The following is a 19,380-nucleotide window of genomic DNA, read 5'->3' on the forward strand; positions in this document are numbered from 1 at the left end:
GTGTGTGTGTGTGTGTGTGTGTGTGTGTGTGTGTGTGTGTGTGTGTGAGAGAGAGAGAGAGAGAGAGAGAGAGAGAGAGAGAGAGGAGGAGGAGGAGGTGAAAAGATGAGGAAGACGGCTCAAAATTAATACTATAGGTCTGTTAAGGCAGGGAACCAATTTATTCTAAGTCCTAATCTTCCCTCAGAATACAATCCGGAATACAGTCGATGTTACGTGCAGGTCCCTAGATGTACTGCTAAGTGAACAAGGACGAGGGGAAACAAACTTTGTCCTAGAGTTCGACCGGCCTGACAACCGAACAGGGAGATGAGAGGGAGTAAGAATAGATGTAGGAGTGACTGAGGGTGAGAGTGGGATGGGGGTAAAAGGGAGTGAGGAAAGGCAGGGAGGGTAGTAGGTGAAAGAAGGGAGGTAAAGGAAAGGCAGGGAGGGTAGTAGGTGAAAGAAGGGAGGTAAAGGAAAGGCAGGGAGGGTAGTAGGTGAAAGAAGGGAGGTAAAGGAAAGGCAGGGAGGGTAGTAGGTGAAAGAAGGGAGGTAAAGGAAAGGCAGGGAGGGTAGTAGGTGAAAGAAGGGAGGTAAAGGAAAGGCAGGGAGGAAGGGTAATGAAGGGAAAGGAGACGGGGGAAACGACGTACCGTATATGGTAGGAAACTATAGAGATGGAAGGGATGAAAGTGTCGGGGGAAAGAAAATAGAAAACGCAGGAAGAGTTAGAGTGAAGCAAGGAAAAGAATGAGGAAGATGAAGAAGTAAAGAGGAGCAGGAGGGGGAGGAGAAGGACGAGGAGAAGGAGGAGGAGAAGGCAGAGAAGGAGCAGGTGCAGGAGCAGGAGGAGGACGAGGAGCAGGAGGAGGGAAAACAGAGACTAAGAAAACATGGAGATTTATTGACAGTAAACAGAAATGGAGTAGGTGGTCAGGATTAGTAGGATTTGTTTGAGGTTGTGGTGGGTGGGGCAGAGGGGGGGTGGCATTAAGCACAAACGCCTGGCCTCTCGGTTGCCTAATGAGTTACCCGATAGCGGCAGAATCACTGAAATGAAACTATAATATCATGGGAGAACGAAAATGGATGAAGTGGAGAGATGAGGTGGGTGGGTTGGAGGAAAAGGGGGCAGGAGGAAGGGAGAGAAAGAGGAAGGGAAAGAGGAAGGGAGGGAAGAAGGAAGGAAGGAAGGAGGAAGGGAGGGAAGAGGGAAGGATGGGAAGGAGGAAGAATTGGAGGATTTATGAATGAGGCTTAGAAGGGCATGAAGGAAGGCTGGAAAGGTATGGCGAGAGACGATGGATTTGTTGAGAGGTCTGTAGGGAGAATATGGAGGGACTGGGAGGAAAGCAGGAAGCATAAGGAATGTCTGAAGAGTGGAGAGAAAATATGCAGGGGTCTGGGGAAGTGGAGGGACAACAGGGAGAGGTTCGGAGGTATGGTGAGAAAAGAGAGAACAAGTCTGGGAGGAGTATGAAGGTGTAAAGGGAAAGGCTGGGTTACCCGGAGGGAGAGAAGGGAGATGGAAGGGATCTTAAGGGTGACATTGGTGGCATTGGAGGGATATAGGGAGAGACTAAGAGGAGTGGAGGAAAACAGAGAGGGGTCTGGAGGTGTGTAGGGAGAATAAAGATGAGTTTGGAGGGGTGGAGGAAGAGGAGGGAAGGTTGAGTTGAAAAGACAGATATGGAAGACAGCCGGAAGCCTTTAAAGATAATTGTGAGGGGTTGAACGATGCACAAGAAAAACAGAGAGGGACTGGGAGGAAAGGAAGGAGAGGAGAGGAGGGAATGATGGAGGAGTGAAGGGAGAGGAGGAAAAGATATAGAGGCATGGAGGAATAAGTTGGAAGTAAATGGAGGAGTGGAGGGAGAAGCTGAGAGGTTTGGAAGAAGATTGTGAACTGCAGGAAGGAGATGAGGTGTAGTTGGTAAGGCTGGAAGAAGAAAAGGGAACAACAGGTGAGAATGAGCTGAAGGTGACTGGTGAGGATTAATAAAGGTGGGTTATATGAGAAAGAGAGAGAGATAGAGAGAGAGAGAAAGAAACACACACACACACACACACACACACACACACACACACACATACTCTCTCTCTCTCTCTCTCTCTCTCTCTCTCTCTCTCTCTCTCTCTCTCTCTCTCTCTCTCTCTCTCTCTCTCTCTCTCATTACGAACCCCACTCAACCGCACCAACACACAACAAAAGACTAAGATGAGCTACGACAAAGATGATATTCACTGGTCATAGGCAAATATTAATAGCTCGTTCCTTGTTATTATTATTATTATTATTATTATTATTATTATTATTATTATTATTATTATTACTACTACTACTACTACTACTATTATAATTATTATTTTTATTATTATTAATATTATTATTATTACATTGCTACTGCTACTCCTACTACTGCTTCTACTGCTGCTGCTACTAGAGTCGCAGCGCACGACTCTAAGGTTGACATTATCGTACCCTGGCAACCTGCTTTTCAATAGCGCGTGCGATTTCGTATCCTATTATACAACACGAATCACATTATTATACACGAATATATTATACAAGAATATTATCAATCACGAACATATTATAAACGAATCACAAGCGCATCATAGTATACACGAAATCAGAAGCACCGTTGATGGGTCGCGCGCCTCGACTATACTACTACTACTACTGCTACTGCTAGTAATACTATTGCTACTGCTACTGCTACTGCAGCTGCTACTACTACTACTACTATTTTTTTATTATTATCATTTTAGTCTTACCACACAGGTGGGATATAACTCAGGTAACAAAGTCGACCAGTGATTACCTCCAAAGAACTTACACTAAATGCGTTCACAGGCGGCTAAGGAATCAGTGTCTTTAATACAATGGTGTCAAATACAATGGTGTCAAATACAGTGGTGTCAAATACAGTGGTGTCAAATACAATGGTGTCAAATACAGTGGTGTCAAATACAGTGGTGTCAAATACAATGGTGTCAAATACAGTGGTGTCAAATACAGTGGTGTCAAATACAGTGGTGTCAAATACAGTGGTGCCAAATACAATTGTGTCAAATACAGTGGTGTCAAGTAGAATGATGTCAAATACTTCGGTGTCAAATAGTGGTGTCAAATAGAATAATGTCGTATGCAATGGTGTCAAATACAACGATGTCATATACAGTGGTGTCAAATAGAATGATGTCAAATACAATGGTGTCAAATACAATGGTGTCAAATACGGTGGTGTCAAATACTATCTATCTATCTATCTATTGCCAGACGCCATAATCCCATAAGGGGTGGCCATCTGACTTTGAGTTATTTGTTGTATGGGGAGGGGCACTAACCCTCCACCAACCCCCTTGCTGACACGTAGGGAGCACGTATGATTTGGTTATATGGTTACCACCCAGCGTTGTAAATGGTTTCTTGGCTTACAGGAAACCATTTGGCTTGTCACTCAATGTAAAGCCACCTGTAAAGGAAAGAAAAGCAATAAGAAGTGACAGGAAAGATGGGAGAAATAGGAAGAGACGAGGGCAGGCACAAAAAAAGAATGATAAAGGCTAAGGAAGAAGTAAGCAGCACTACATCAAGTGAGTGGATGATGGTCGCCACCACCTACCAATATAATGGTGTCAAATACAATGGTGTCACAACAGTGGTATCAAACACAATGCAGTCAAATACAATGATGTCAAAATACAATGGTGTCAAGCAAATCGGTGTCAAATACATACAGTGGTGTCAAATACAATGGTGTCATTTTCACTGTATTTTTTTTAATCAATGCGGTTTATTAACCTTCGGGGAGAAATTCTCGAACTGGAAGGCATACCGTACATAAGCCTTCACAAACTCCGCTTGGAATCCTACCTGATTTGAATGTAATCGTAACCTGCGTTTAATTTAATCATCTGGACGTAGGAAAAATAAGCGACGTTGAGGTAAGTATGCTGAAAAAAATTAAATACTTTCAACTGTCGACATATTTTATTCCTGGCATCTCCCAACGGTTTATTTCAGCTTATACTTCAGCAGTGGAGGGCCTTGCCTAACCACTTCACTGCCACGATGCTCCTGTAAATGGAATATAATTGCCTGGTGCCAGCAAGACCAAACTACAGAGCGTAATGAAGGGGTTACTTGTCAACACAGCAAGACTGGCAAGTTAATATCCGGTTTTATCCTATCAGTTACTGAGCCGTAGTGTTAGTGATGTTGGAAACGTTTTGTCCCTACTCAGTAACAACCCCTGTCCCCACAGACCATCAGCCTCTCTTAGACAGTCTAGCAATTTATGTCTCCATCTCGTTCTTGGTCTCCCTATCTTCCCACCCCCCCAACCATTTCACTGTTATACATTCTCCTAGTCAGTTTCTCACTTTCCATCTGTAAACACCTGCATTTTATTTTGCGATCTCGTTCTCCGTCTCCCTCTCCTTTTCTTCCTAACCATTTTACCCTCATACACTCTCCTAGTCAGGTTCACTTTCCATCTGTAACAGATGCATCTTATTTCCCCATCTCGTTCTCGGTCTTCCTATCCTCTTCTTCCTCCCACTGTTATACACTATCCTTGCCAGTCTCTTACTTTCTACCTGTAGATGCCTGAATTTTATTTCTCCACTAGTGCTTGCCCTAATATATTTACGGGACTAACTAATAGCCTTTCCATCACGAAATGCCTGTAAATACCATTAGCATTGTTTCCATTCCTTTTGAGACAACAAAGAACAGTTATGACCAAAAATTCGAAGAAATGATCTCCACATACTTTCGCCTGTCATAATTTCCGCCAATTTCGCTCGTAGCCTCCCGTGCGATCGCCAAAATTTATGTTTGATATTTTTCCGACACTCCTTGCACTTACCTCGACCCAGTGCAAAAAGAAATGGGTCGAAATCTATTACCGTTCCGTGAAAGAAAAGAACAAAAGCACAGACAAGGCATTTTCGAATTACGCGATATCTGACAATTTATGTCGCATCGCGCGCGATCGCCTAAATATTTGTTTGGTATTTTTCTGACACTCCCTGAACTCACCCCGGCCTAATGCAAAACAGAATTATGCCAATATATTTTACCGTTCTCGTGAAATAAACAAACAAACGTACAGACAGACACAGTTACACAGCCTGACTTTATTTAGATACCGTTCCTCGTCTTCCTATTATTTTCTTCCTAACCTTTTCACTGTTATATACTCTCCATGTCAGTCCATCACTTTACATCTACAATCTTCTGCATCCTATTCTTCATCTCGTTCTCGGTCTCCCTCTCCTCCTTCCATCCACCTCACCCTCTTACACTCTCCTAGTTAGTCTCTCTTGCCCCATGCGCTCCACACGGCCTGGCCACCAAGGAATTAATTTTTACTCTTCTCACAACAAAGAAGGGAATAACAAAGGATAATAGGCAATACTAGAACTAAGAAAGAACTATTACAAAATATCCAACTAGAATACTGCATAAATATGAACTGTATGCTCGTTGGTACAGAATTCCTAGCACCTCCTCTGTAGCGATTTGTTTTTCTTTTTTCTATGTCCTGCTGAATATTCTGTGGTATGTTTTCATATCTTTTCATCATCAGTATCGTTGGAACAGTAATATATAAGAGGTTAACCCCTTTACTACGGTGACGTCTTTACCTTTTATCTTGCATATTATATTCTTCAGTGAGAAAGATGTGATGTTCCCTGTATGTGAGATGAGTTCCTGGTTACCTGACTGACTGACTCTCTCTCTCTCTCTCTCTCTCTCTCTCTCTCTCTCTCTCTCTCATTTCAATATACCCAGCCAATCTCTCTCCCATCATCGGAAATCAGGTCCCTTTCATTCCTCCCCCTCCCCCTCCCCCTCAGCCCCCAGGTTGCCAATCAGTGACACGGAGGGGTTTCATATCGACCCCCCATTCTTGGAAATCAGGTATCTCTGTGACCTTACTCCCTCTCTCCCTCCCCCTCCTTACCCCTCTCCACCCCTCCTTCCCTCCTCATCATCATCCCTCCTCTCTCCTCTTCCTCACCTTTCTCCCCCTCCTCATCCTCCTCTACCCTCGTCCCCGTCCTCAAAACTCCTTTCCCTTTCTTCTTTCTCTTCCTCATCCCTTTTCCTCCGTCCCCCCCTCTCCACCCGTCCTCCCTCTTCCCTCCTCACCCGTCTTCTCACTTCCTTATCCCCCGCCCCCCTTCCCCTCCTCACTCGAGAGCTCCCTCCTCGCCCCCTTCCTCCTCCCCCTCCTCATCCACCCTAGCCCCTCCCCCCTCCTCTCCGTCACTCAAAATCCCTTTCCTCTCTACTCATACACACAGATACATTAACCTTCTCCGTCCTTCTGAACTCACTCTCTCAGTAAGCACAACAGGAAACATAATTCCTTCCATTATACCCAGTGAATAAGCAATGTAGATCAATGCATTTTTGCAAACAATGTAAGCTTATATATAAAGCAGACTGGGTTGGGGAGGAGAGGTTGGGTTGGGTTGGGTTGGTTAGGTTTGGTTAGGTGAGGTGAAGCTAGGTTATGTTAGGATAAAACAGGTTAAATTAGGTTCAGTTTAGGATAAATTAAGTTAGGATATGATTCGTAAGCGTTAAGTAATGTCTGTGCAATCATCCTGGAAAGAAAAAAATGTGCTCTTTTTCGTGATATGGCTTAGTTTGAAAAATACACCAATTCATCCTCAACCCTTAACTATTGAACTGCGAAATTACTACTTTGCATTTTAAATTAGTTATCGACAGACTATTCTACTAAACCCAAGAGGCCTCTAAGACACCAGATTTATTACAGCTGTCATGATTAACGCATTGGACGAAAATAAAGACATTCCCCTTTTACCTCAACTTACGAAGGACGATTTTATTTAACTCCAAACCTACAATAGTGGTGAAGTTAGGAAATAGTCTGTGAAATATTTAGGTGTTGAGTCACTTCCTGCCTCTCACCCCTCCTCTGTCTACCTGCCAATTATCCGTCAGTTTATTTGTCTCAGGCCTCTTACCTGTTCATATCTCCTCCTTCGTACTTCTTGTATCTTCCTATTTGTCCATCTGTGCATCTGTCTATCTGTCCGCCTGTCTATCTATCCATCTAGCTATTACCATCTACCTACATAATTATCTATCCATCCATCCATCTGTTTTTCCGTCTGTTTATCTATCTATCTACGTATGTCACACATATCTATCCATCCATTCATCTGTTAATTTATTTATCTACCTCTATTTATCTGTCTATTCAACAATCTATCTCTTCATCTGTTCATCTGCCTACCTACAAACCTATCTGTCTATCTATTTATCTTTCTACCGACATATCTATCTATCCAACTCTTCAACTTTCTGCATATATCTATTTATCTATCTATCTACCTCTACAAAAACCCATATTTACAACTTCTCATCTATCTATCAATCTTTCTATATGTACCTGTCCATCTATATATAAATCACAATCATTTACAGGTCACTCCCAGCCTCCCATCTCATTCCCTCTATCTGTTTGTTGATCTTGGTGTCTATTTCTCTCTCCATCGCTCTCCCTCCTTCACCTGCTCTCTTTCTCTTTGTTCCTGTTTATATATACCTCTGATGTCACTCACCTGTGTGTGTGTGTGTGTGTGTGTGTGTGTGTGTGTGTGTGTGTGTGTGTGTGTGTGTGTGTGTGTGTGTGTGTGTGTGTGTGTGCTAACAAAGTACGTCCAGCACGTACGTCTGTGGAATGGTACAGGGTCACCCTACTAGTTGATTTATTGCTTTTTAGTACAGTAGGTCAAAGATAAAGGTCACATGGCAAGTTCAACTTAAACAGGAAGGAAGGGATTCAATTTGGAGAACAAGCCGTCCAAGGTCAAGGTCACAGGGCAAGGTCAAAGTTTGACCTGCGTGTGTCCTTGTGACCAAAATTACTAAACCAGCTTTGACCTTGATGGGACCAAATTTGGTACAAGGGTTGAGGGTCAGCCAAAGGATTATATTTCTTTGTTTAGGTCAAAGAGCAATGCCCTGTGACAAGATCAGCTTCGTTTTTATTTAATTTTACCAATTTTTTTGGAATGGTTCTGGGTCAGGGAAAATGAAGGGACACGACATTGATAACAATCAATCAAAGGCCAAGGTCACTGGGAAAGGTCAATGGTTAGGGTTACATGCCAAGGTCACATTAAATAGGTCTGACATGATTTAAACCAAACTTGGCAGAAGGTCTGAAGGCAAGACAAGCCTTAAAAGATTCGATTTTAAAATCAGTTAATCAATGACAAGGGTCACAGGGCAAGGTCAAAGTTCGACCTGTGTGTGACCAACGAAATAAAATAAAAAGATTATATATCGTTTTATCCAGACCTGGTAGTAGGGTTAAGGGTCAGACAAAGGGCTGATCATTATACATTCCCCTACTTACTCATCCTCGACCTTATTCTTGGTCTACGTCTCCTTCTCCTCCCATCCCCTCAGTCTCATTCACTCCCTTAGGCTTCCACTCCTCACCTGCTCCTCAGTATGGTAACAGCTGTATTCAGTAATTTATTTGCACTGTCTCGAAACTGTGTCAAAGTTTAATGAGATCTTGAGAACCGTTTGCGGTCGGGACAACTCTTGTGTTCCGACCCAGATGAAGCCAGATTTAATTGAGACTGAGTTATAGGAACTTGAATGTGTTAATACTGTTACTGTTACACACGTCATGGCCACAACACTGTCAGGAATCACTTACTCCCAGAAGTGTTTCTCTCTGGAACTCGCTTCCCCAGATTAATTTCCCCAGAACGTCAATCCACAGCAGTTTAAGTCAACTGTTACAGATTTTTTATGAACAGAAGCCACCTGGCATCTGGTATACGATTTGTTTTATTTAATTTGTTTTTCCTTCCTCTGGTCATCTGCAAAAAAAAAAATTAAAAAGTGATACAGCACTGTGGAATAAGCGTGTTATCTCGGAAACTATCAGGACAAGAGCGGATTTACACTCATGGTTGCAAAGCTTATGAAAAAATAATGGGAGTTACTTCAGTGACTTGTTAAACAGAACCTGTATGGATAAGTGTTGTGGGGTAAAAGACTAGACAAACACCGCGAGTAAGAAAACGAGATATACAATAAATAAAAGACGAGAGGCTGGGAGACGGAATAAGAGGGAGAGGGAACAAAAAATTAAAAGGGAAAGACAGAACTGCAAGAATGAAGGGGAATAGAACTGGGATAGAAACAGTCAGGAGGAAATAAATGTTTGAACAACAAGTAACACTAGTTGTAGCCCAAGGTTTATGTGAAATATGAACCCTGTGGACTGCAGGCTACAGTTGCCCTCTTCCAGCCGTCCACCATGCTCCTTTCGGGGAATAGGAAGGGGGTTCTGGAACGTTTGTATAACTGTGCAATGAAGCCCTCCCCCCCGCCCCGTTATATCAGTGCCACGGCATGAAGGCGTCCCTCTCCAACATAAAACAAAAATAAAAAATACTCCATAGAAAAGGAGGGGGACAAGTTGAGATAAAGGAAACAGGGAGACGAGAGATGAGGGAGGAAAAACTAAGGAATGGAGAAAGTACTAGAAAGTTTTGTTAGCCAGAATCATATATATAAAAGTAGAATATGAATTGTTTTACTTTCATTTCTGTACATTATCGAGTATTTCCTCGGATATACCACAACCCTTATGGTGAAGTGTTAAATGGAGAAGAGGAGAACTGAAAAAAAAAAAAAATGTGAATAACTAAAGAAATATAGATAATACTTGAGACAGGGAGAATAGATGTGGAATTAGTAGCGATATAGTGAATAAATAAAGATATAAAATTACTTAGAGAAAATGTAGAAGGTAAGAGGGCATGGGAATCAAGAATCGTTTACATACTCCACGTCGAATCATGACATATTTTCATACGTTTATCCACTGAACCCGGAACGCCTTTTTCCATTTTAATTCTTGCCATTTATGTATAGCTCTGTTAAACCCTTTCAGTGCGAGGGTTTTTCCCTCAGCTGAATGAAATCGCTTGATACCAGCAATAAATAAAAAAAATAATAAAAGCATGTGTCACCCGGATTCCAGGGGCCTACGTATACTACATACAGTATTAACTTGTATACAACACATCCCATCTGGAAAAGTCCTGTGAGGTTAAAAACAATGTTGCAACGTTATTAAGAAAAAATGCAGTTGTTTTTGTTGTTTTTGCAGCCCCGGGTCACCTGGCTGTGACCCCAGTGGGCCGCAGGACACCGGCCTCTTCAGCGTGTCGCTGCCAACGATCATATGCTAAGGTTATGCTGAAGGACTGTCTGTGTTGGGATAGTGTGGTGCAGGAGGTAAGTGTGTTGTGGTGTCGGGGGCTGCAGTCCACTGTGGCACAGTGAACTGTTTCCAAGTTGTATTTAGTGCCGGCACTGTAGCACACAATGGACACACGAAGAGGAAATAGTGAGTGAGGTGGAATGCAAATAGTGGACAGCAGCAAAGTCCAGAATCATTTCCACACACAACTTAACATTTTGCCCTTCATCTCCATCCATTCGAGTGCGTTTCCGTTTACCAAGTATGGTTCAGATGGAGAAGTATTGATATAAAAGCAATGTTTATCCAAAAATATTTCTGACTACGAATCTGTCTATCTCTCTATATCTACCTACATATATCTATCTATATGAATCTATCTATCCATCTATTCATCTATCTATAATTGTATATATAAAGGGGAGACAGGGATAGAGAATAAAAGAGGTAGATGATGAAATTAAAAACAAAAATTGTAATGATAAAGGGAGCAAAGAATCAGGAAAATCATTTACATTTTTTTTTTTTACGTGTCCGACTCTGGGCAAAGGCTCAGGGCCTATTTCTCGGGGGCAGTCACCTATCCCAAGGCCCAGTAGTCCTCCTACACCTCCACATGTCACCACTTCGGCGCTAACACCCACCGTCCATATTGAATACATGCTAGGGCCGTCTCATACAGGACTGGTGCATTGGTATTAGCGGGGGTACTTTTACGACATGTCGGCGGGTCATCTGGTAGATCAGGCAAGTCTGCTTTTAGGAAATACAAATCCTTAAACTGTTCCCTGCCCCAGCCGGGATTCGATCCTGGGTCCATTAGGACTGCAGGCCGCCTCTCTACCGATTCAGCCACCGCCTCCCCCATATATGACATTTAAGTTTCTTGCTCTCTTTTCCATATACTTTTTTTTGCATTACAGTCAATTTACTAAATCCTATGGAGAGAAAAATATGAGGCAAATATATATATATATATATATATATATATATATATATATATATATATATATATATATATGAAAAAGCGACTATGAATAACGGAAAGAATACTATATATATATATATATATATATATATATATATATATATATTGGCAGGGAGAGAAGACAGAAAATGAACAGAAAGAAGATGGGAAAAAATGAATGGTTAGTGAGAAGAGGAAAAGAAAGAAACTGGGAAACAAAACCACGAATGCTGAAAAATAACACACACACACACACACACACACACACACACACACACACACACACACACACACACACACACACACACACACACACACACACAGGCAGAGGAGATACAAAGGGAGGTGGGAGAAAATGAGGAAGGGATGAAGTGGAAGGGAGAATGAGAGGCCTGTGCAGTTTACATAGGAATTTCCGAATATTTACTCCCATTGCCGTACATTTGTGAACATTTTATACAGCACAGTCCTTATGGAAAAACGTCATGAGATGTAAGACGAGATGCGTGAAAATATGTGAATGAAAAATATCCGGTACATAAGAAAGAACAGAGGCAGTGAAAGAATAACAAGAAGGAGCATTGAACCTGTGCAACACCCGCGCCCAACAACTGATCTAAGGGCAGAATAATATACTTTACCCTGTGACCTTGACCTTCCATGGATTTAAAAACATTTACTTCGTTCTTTCCTAATCCTTAACCTTTCCACCAACTTTGGTTCAAATCAGATCAAAATTGTTTGAGCTGAACCTGCCCGGTGACCTTGATATTTGAGGCTTCCTTGTGGCCTTGACCTTTGACTGATTGTTCAATAAGTCTAACTTCTTTAGCCTTGTTTCAACCCGAACCCATTCACAAAGTTTAGTTTACATCGGAGAAAAATGGTTTATGCTGACCTTCCTATATGACCACATTTGACCTTTTGATCTTGAAAAAAAAAAAAAAATCTCTTGGGTGATCATCAACTAATCCACCAAGTTTGATGTAAATCAGATCAAAACAGTTTTAGTTATTTTGTTCACACACAGACACGTGGGACGATATTTGGTCTTGCCCTGTGACCTTGACCTTTGGCGGATTATGCTCAAAACTGATTCCCCTCGTCCTTGCCTGACCCTTAATACTTCCACCAAGTTTGGTGCAAATCATTTCAAATCTGAATTGGCCTTGTCCTTAGACATTTCCCTGTAGTCTTGACCTTAGATTAATCGTTCTCAAAATCGACATCTCTAACTCTTGCCTGATCGTCAACCCTTCCAAAATTGGTCTATATCGGATGGAAAAAATATCTATTGACCTTGCCGTGTAATCTTCACCTCTGACGTATTGTTCTCTATAGCATGTTTATTCGATAGCTGAGCCTCTCTTCTTCCATTAAATTTGCTTAAAGTCGGATAATATTTTTGATTTATTTTGTTCACAAACTAACAAATACAAACTCAAATACAAACACACACACACACACACACACACACACACACACGAAAACGCACACGCACACGCACACAAATGTTCTTTGATGCATTCCACCCGCTCTCACTTCGCGAGCACTGTTGTAGTAAACAGGGAGACAGAAAGTTTAACTGGGGAAAAGTTATGACAAAAGGCCACAGAATCAACAGAACAAATTACATACAAATGAATTATTTTTATTGTTTTTACAGGTCTTATTCTATATACAGGCATCTCGAAATGAACGGATCTTGAATTTGGCTCTCTTTAGTTTCTTTTTTCTTTTTCTTTTTTTTTTTTTTTTCTTGGAAGGAACGATTTGTGGGCTCCTGGCCTTTGGTTCCTACTTTCTTGCATAAAAACAAGACAACTCATATACAGATGTATTATGATGTAAAGAGATAATACCTTGGACATAAACATAAGAAAAAAAAGGAGAAAAAAGGGCGAGAGAGAGAGAGGGGTGACAAACAGGGAGGTGGGGACATTCAATCATGTGTCTGCCAATGACTTACTTTGCAGTACATTTGGGGGTACGACAAATTATTCACCGAACATTTTAACACTCCCAATTAATCAACGGTGGCAAAATGAAGGCAATACATTTGAACTTACGAAAAACGATTTTATTAACCTTACAGAAACACAAAACCACAAAGTTATAACTGCACAGTAGGTGGAGGGAAATCATATACATAAGGAACGTGCAGTTTTAATCTTAATTCCATACATTTTCATGCATCTCACTGTGTATAAGAAAACCCAAAAGATTAATATATATTAAGGAGACAGGGTGAGGAGACAAAGCAGTAAGCAATGATGACAAAAAAAAAAGAAGAAAAAAAAAAGTGCTTACAAAGAACAGGAAATAATTAGGGGTAAAACGAAGCTGAATAAAGTAAAATGTGAATGGTAAAAAAAAGAGCGAAAAGAATCAATTAGGAAAAGAGATAATGTGAGAAAGTAAAGAAAGACGGAAGGAAATTAATGAAAGGAGTGTTTAAAACTCAATTGGGCATATAGAATTATTTACATAATATCAAATTTAAACCCCCATTAACATGTATTTACCAGCATTTTCTTCAATAAATACAAACCATATGGTAAAGTCTTATGAAGTAAAACACAAGGTAAAGAGAATAATATATAATGAAAAACACATAAGAGGCAGAGAGTACAAAAAGTAGGGGAATGGATTTTTTTTTTGTAATAATTATGATTGCAAATTTGATGAAATAACTATACTTAGAAAAAAAAAAAAGTGCCTAAAATAGCAATATGTACAAGTATATGGAAGAATGGAAGAGAAGGAGAGAAGATAAAGACGAAAGATGAAGGAATGAGGAAATGACGAAACGACTACTTAGAAAGAAAAGAAATTAATTACGTGTGAACCAACATACATGTAGATGTAACTGCAAACAGAATGAAAATATAGGTATGAGAGGATAGAGAGAGGGGATAAAGAGGGAGGCAAGAAGAATGAAGGAGGAACAGAGAGTGACAGGATAGGAAAGAGACACAGGTAACAGTTTGAATTCTTTGTATTCTCTAACGTTTCGGGCTACATAGAACCCAACTTCAACCCGAAACGTTAGGGAAACTAAAGTATTCAGACTCTAATTATGTCTGTCTTTTTTCCTCTCAAAATTTCCGTTTGTCAAAATGGATCATCTAAGTGGGAAGTAAGAATCCATTACACACAGAACATTTAATTTTGAGTCAATTTTCATACACATGAGTAAGGGTGTTTCATTCAGTATACAGAACCACACTACTGCACAAGACGAACACATCTCAGCTATTATGGTCACAGAATATACAGCCAAAGTGTGTGTGTGTGTGTGTGTGTGTGTGTGTGTGTGTGTGTGTGTGTGTGTGTGTGTGTGTGTGTGTGTGTGTGTGTGTGTGTGTGTGTGTGTGTGTGTGTGAAAAGGAACAATGTATGAGTGTATGTGAATAAACTTGTATGAGAAAAAGAGAACAACTGTGCGTATATTTGTATGTTTTATGTAAGTGTGTGTGTGTGTGTGTGTGTGTGTGTGTGTGTGTGTGTGTGTGTGTGTGTGTGTGTGTGTGTGTGTGTGTGTATCTTGCTCCGGCTGTCACCAGTTTTCCAAGCGGTGTTAAATAAGGGGAATAGTTCCTGCTGTTCATCATCGCCACATGCGGTTGTGACTGGAAAACCAATATTTGTTTCCGGACACTTTAAATTGTTCTGCAGCGGTTTTGTATTGCTTTGGGTTGATTGTGAGAGTTATGGCGTGCACTGGATTGCTTTGAAAAATTTTGCAAATGTTTTAGATCGTTTTGAAGTGTGTCTAGCAATTCAGTATTACTCAGGCATATCTGTTGGTATTCATGAGTATTGGAAAGCATTGTGGCGAGTTTTTGGATTGTTAAGAAGTGTCTCGGAGAGGTCATGGGTGTTCAGGACTATTGGAAAGCTTTGATCCGTTTCACGTGTTTTGAAAAATTTAGAACGCTTTGATGAGTTTTGAAGTGCAGAGGCTCTTGGGAACATGAGTGATATCGAACAGATCTGGAGCGATTGGGGACGTTTTGGAATGAACTGTTATGGAGGATTTTGAAGTATTTTCGAATCCTTGGACAATTCCTTGCGTTATTGAGAATTTTGGTAATATAGAATAACTTGGACTGTTTTAAAGTATTCTGGATTCCTTTACAGCTTTCGAGCCCATTGCTTTATTACAGAATATTTTGGTGTATCTTTTGAGTCCTTAAGACTATTCTGAATAATTATAGGGATTCTGGTAAGACTGAAACTGGCTTTAGTAACTTGGAGCGTTTTGCGGAGCTATGGAGAATGACAAAATTCTTACAATGATTTCAGAGTGTTTTTCAGTACTTCTCAGCGCCTTCGAATGCCTCTAAGAGTTCTGGAACGGTCTGGATTGTTCCAGAGCATTTTTGGATTGCTCTATGTTTTTGAGTTTATTGGTGAGCCAGTACAGTGTTTTGCTGCGTGATGGAAGACTTTGTGGGTTTTGAAATGCTTTGAATACTTCTGAGCATTTTGGACTGCTGTCAAATGCTCTATAAAGCTTATGATTTTTTCAGTTTTTTTGGACTGATTTAGGGAGCTTTGCAGTGCTCTGAATGCTTCAGTGTTTTACTGCCCTGGAGCGATCTGGAATGCTCTTGGTTGTTTTAAAGTGTTTTGCAATGCTTTGGATATTTTCAAAGTGTATCTTTGGATATTTTCAAAGTGTATTTAAGTATTTGCACATATATTCTCCTTTTCTCGTGATCTGAAGACCTTTGGAATGTACTGAGTTGTTAATAGCGTTTTGGATATGATCTGCAGTGTTTTGGAGTACTCAGGATTGCTAATGTGTATTTTCGCGGACTCGGTAATGTTTTTAGATGGTCTTGTAGTAATACAGAAGACCAAACTGATAGAGTTGGATGGAAAGATAAACAGTACGGTGGGTAATAGGAGGGACGGTTATACAAACAGCCATACATCACAGTCAGAAGAGATTGAAAAAGAAATGGATGTATGAATGAACAGTAAAAATGGGTTGGACAAATGAATCCATTCACCTGATACCCCAGATACAGGTAATGCATTGCACTGTTTATATATTGCCTCATAAGGACGATTTGCTTCATAACAGGGGAGATTTTTATAGTGAAGGGATCAGTGAAAGTTAAATCAAGACCCCTTAGTTGAAAAAGTGTCTCCTCAACAGAATATAATCATCTGGAACTAACCACCTCAGTCTAAACACACACACTGGTAGGACTCGGCTACTCTTGTGTCGTAGTTCGGGAGAGTAGTATTGTGGGTGTAACAGGGTCAGCGGAACTGCTTCGTCACTATTACTACTGCTACTACTACTACTACTACTACCACTATTACTACTACTACTACTACAACTACTACTACTACAACTACTACTACTACTACTACTACTACTCACTGGAATGCTAAAGAGAATGCATCAACGGGTGGCAGAGCTAAGAACCTCACAATGTCTTTTCTTCCACGTCTCCAACTACTTGATTAACATCTCAGGGGCCATCTAAACACGGCTATAATTCCTCTCTGAGATATGATTTATACTGTTTTAATATCAGAGGCAAATTTACTTATACTGGTAATTATTCTGAGATCTAATATCTGTGTCATCATCATCATCATCATCATCATCATCATCATCATCATCATCATCACGGTCATGGCGATCTTTCTTCCCGCCTAAAGATGGAGTGGGGCAGGATCCGAAACAAGCAAACGAGAGAGAGAGAGAGAGAGAGAGAGAGAGAGAGAGAGAGAGAGAGCAGTACCAACAGCACTCTCGGGAAAATGCGTCACACAATCATGCAAACATCCAGAAAATGAAATGTAATCATTTTAATGTACTTAAAAAAAAAAGAAAAAGAAAAAGAAAAAGGGGAGGGACAACAGAAGAGGGGAGGGGATGCTAGAACAGAAGAGGGGAGGGAAGACAAGAACAGAGGAGGGGAGGGAAGACAAGAACAGAGGAGGGGAGGGAAGACAAGAACAGAGGAGGGGAGGGAAGGCAAGAACAGAGGAGGGGAGGGAAGGCAAGAACAGAGGAGAGGAGGGAAGGCAAGAACAGAAGAGGGGAGGGAAGGCAATAACAGAAGAGGGGAGGGAAGGCAAGAACAGAGGAGGGGAGGGAAGGCAAGAACAGAAGAGGGGAGGGAAGGCAAGAACAGTAGAGGGGAGGGAAGGCAAGAACAGAAGAGGGAAGAGGAGCAAGAGGAGAAGAGGGGAGGGGAGCAAGAACAAAAAAGGGGAGGATAGCAAAGAACAGAAGAGGGGAGGGGAGCAAGAACAAAGGAGGAGCGAGAAGAAAAGAACAGAGGAGGAGAGAGGAGGAAAGAGCACAGTTATAAGACACTTCACTTGTTTCTCCTCCCTAGTCTGACCTCCTCATATACTACTACTCTGCATCTTATTCCGCTCTTCAGTAAATTCTTTGCATCTCTATTACGTCATTCTACTTTGGACTCACAATTAAGAAGAAAGGAGATAATTAAGAGAATAGCCTGCATTCTGAAAAGTATAAATCTAGCTGAATAAAATCGTCTCAAGATATCAATAAATGTACCATAAAGCAGTACTCGTAGTAAAAAAGTTAATCATCATTGATATAATAGTCAGATTCTCTGATAGAGTAAATATAAATGACAGTAAGCTTTATCGTTATCTGTTACCTCTCATTCCAATGCCATTTTTGGTATTATTATTATTATTATTATTACTAAGGTACCACTACTACTATTTTATTATTATTATCATCATTATTATTATTTTGCTGATAAAGTTTCCAGACAAAAAAAAATATGCATAACAGACCATCACGACGCAGGTACACGGCCAAGGAATACACTTTTCCCTGCCTTTCCTCGCCTTTAATTTTCTTACCTTTTTCTGTCTTCCTCTCGTCTTTGGTTCTTACCTGAAAAAGAGAAAACAGATTAGATAAGAACAAATGATAGATAGACAGACATACATAGATTGATAGACGAAGAGACAGACATAAACAGCAAGACAGATTGAAACAGGATGGCTGCAATTCTCTCTCTCTCTCTCTCTCTCTCTCTCAATATTACGATATAAACAATGCCTTAATGAAACTCTTCCAACTACTTTCCCCCACCAGCCCTTCTCACTGTAAACCCCGAATACCCTCCGTATCGAAGGAAAGAAGGAAGGAAGGAAGACTGGGAGGATGGGTGGAAGGAAGGGAGGAAGACTGGGAGGATGGGTGGAAGAAAGGAAGGACATAAGGAAGGAAGGAAGGAAGTACGTTTGAAGGAACGGTTTGCTGAGACGGGAAAAGAAAATAAACATACAAATATGAAAAATCGAAAGTACAATTTTTTTCTAATAGTTGTCTCACCTAAACTTGACCCAATATTTAGTCCTTTTGCAGCTTATTCCACGGTGTTCAGTGGTAGAAACATACACTGCTATGACTCTACGTCCTTTCCGCAGCACTTCTTCGTAACTAGCAACATATTCTAGTGCTAATCTGTTCTTGCAACTCGGAATTCCAGATGGAGAAATGGCAACTTTGAGTCAAATGTGAGTAAAAGGGGTTTAGTTAGTTTTGTTGTTTCCACACGATTACATTCAGCTCAGGAGAGACTTTTCACACTGGATAGTAGATTAGATAGAGCTTTCAAGAGCCCCTTTAGTGGTATAGAGCTTTCAACAGCCCCTTTAGTAGTATAGAGCTTTCAACAGCCCCTTTAGTGGTATAGAACTTTCAACATCCCCTTTAGTGGTACAGAGCTTTCAACAGCCCCTTTAGTAGTACACAGCTTTCAACAGCCCCTTTAGTAGTATAGAGCTTTCAACAGCTCCTTTAGTAGTATAGAGCTTTCAACAGCCCCTTTAGTAGTATAGAGCTTTCAACAGCTCCTTTAGTAGTATAGAGCTCTTGTAAAATAAATAATGTCGCCTGAGAGTATCGAGAATATTACAGTATTTACAAGAGGTTGAATTCAGAGGGTTACTGAATGCCTTTAGGGAATTTTTCAGCCACTGCCGAAGCTGTTATTCTGTCTATGAAGGACTAGTTTTATATGTTAGGGCAGCGGTGAATGATGAGGGGTGGAGCATCTCAAATGTGGTGTATGCTGATGATGCTGTGTTCCTTAGTAATAGTGAGAAGAATATCCGAAG

The sequence above is a fragment of the Coenobita brevimanus genome, chromosome 68 (assembly GCF_032717465.1).
Source record: "Coenobita brevimanus isolate Jiangsu-jjx chromosome 68, ASM3271746v2, whole genome shotgun sequence".
NCBI classification, from domain to species: Eukaryota; Metazoa; Arthropoda; class Malacostraca; order Decapoda; family Coenobitidae; genus Coenobita; species Coenobita brevimanus.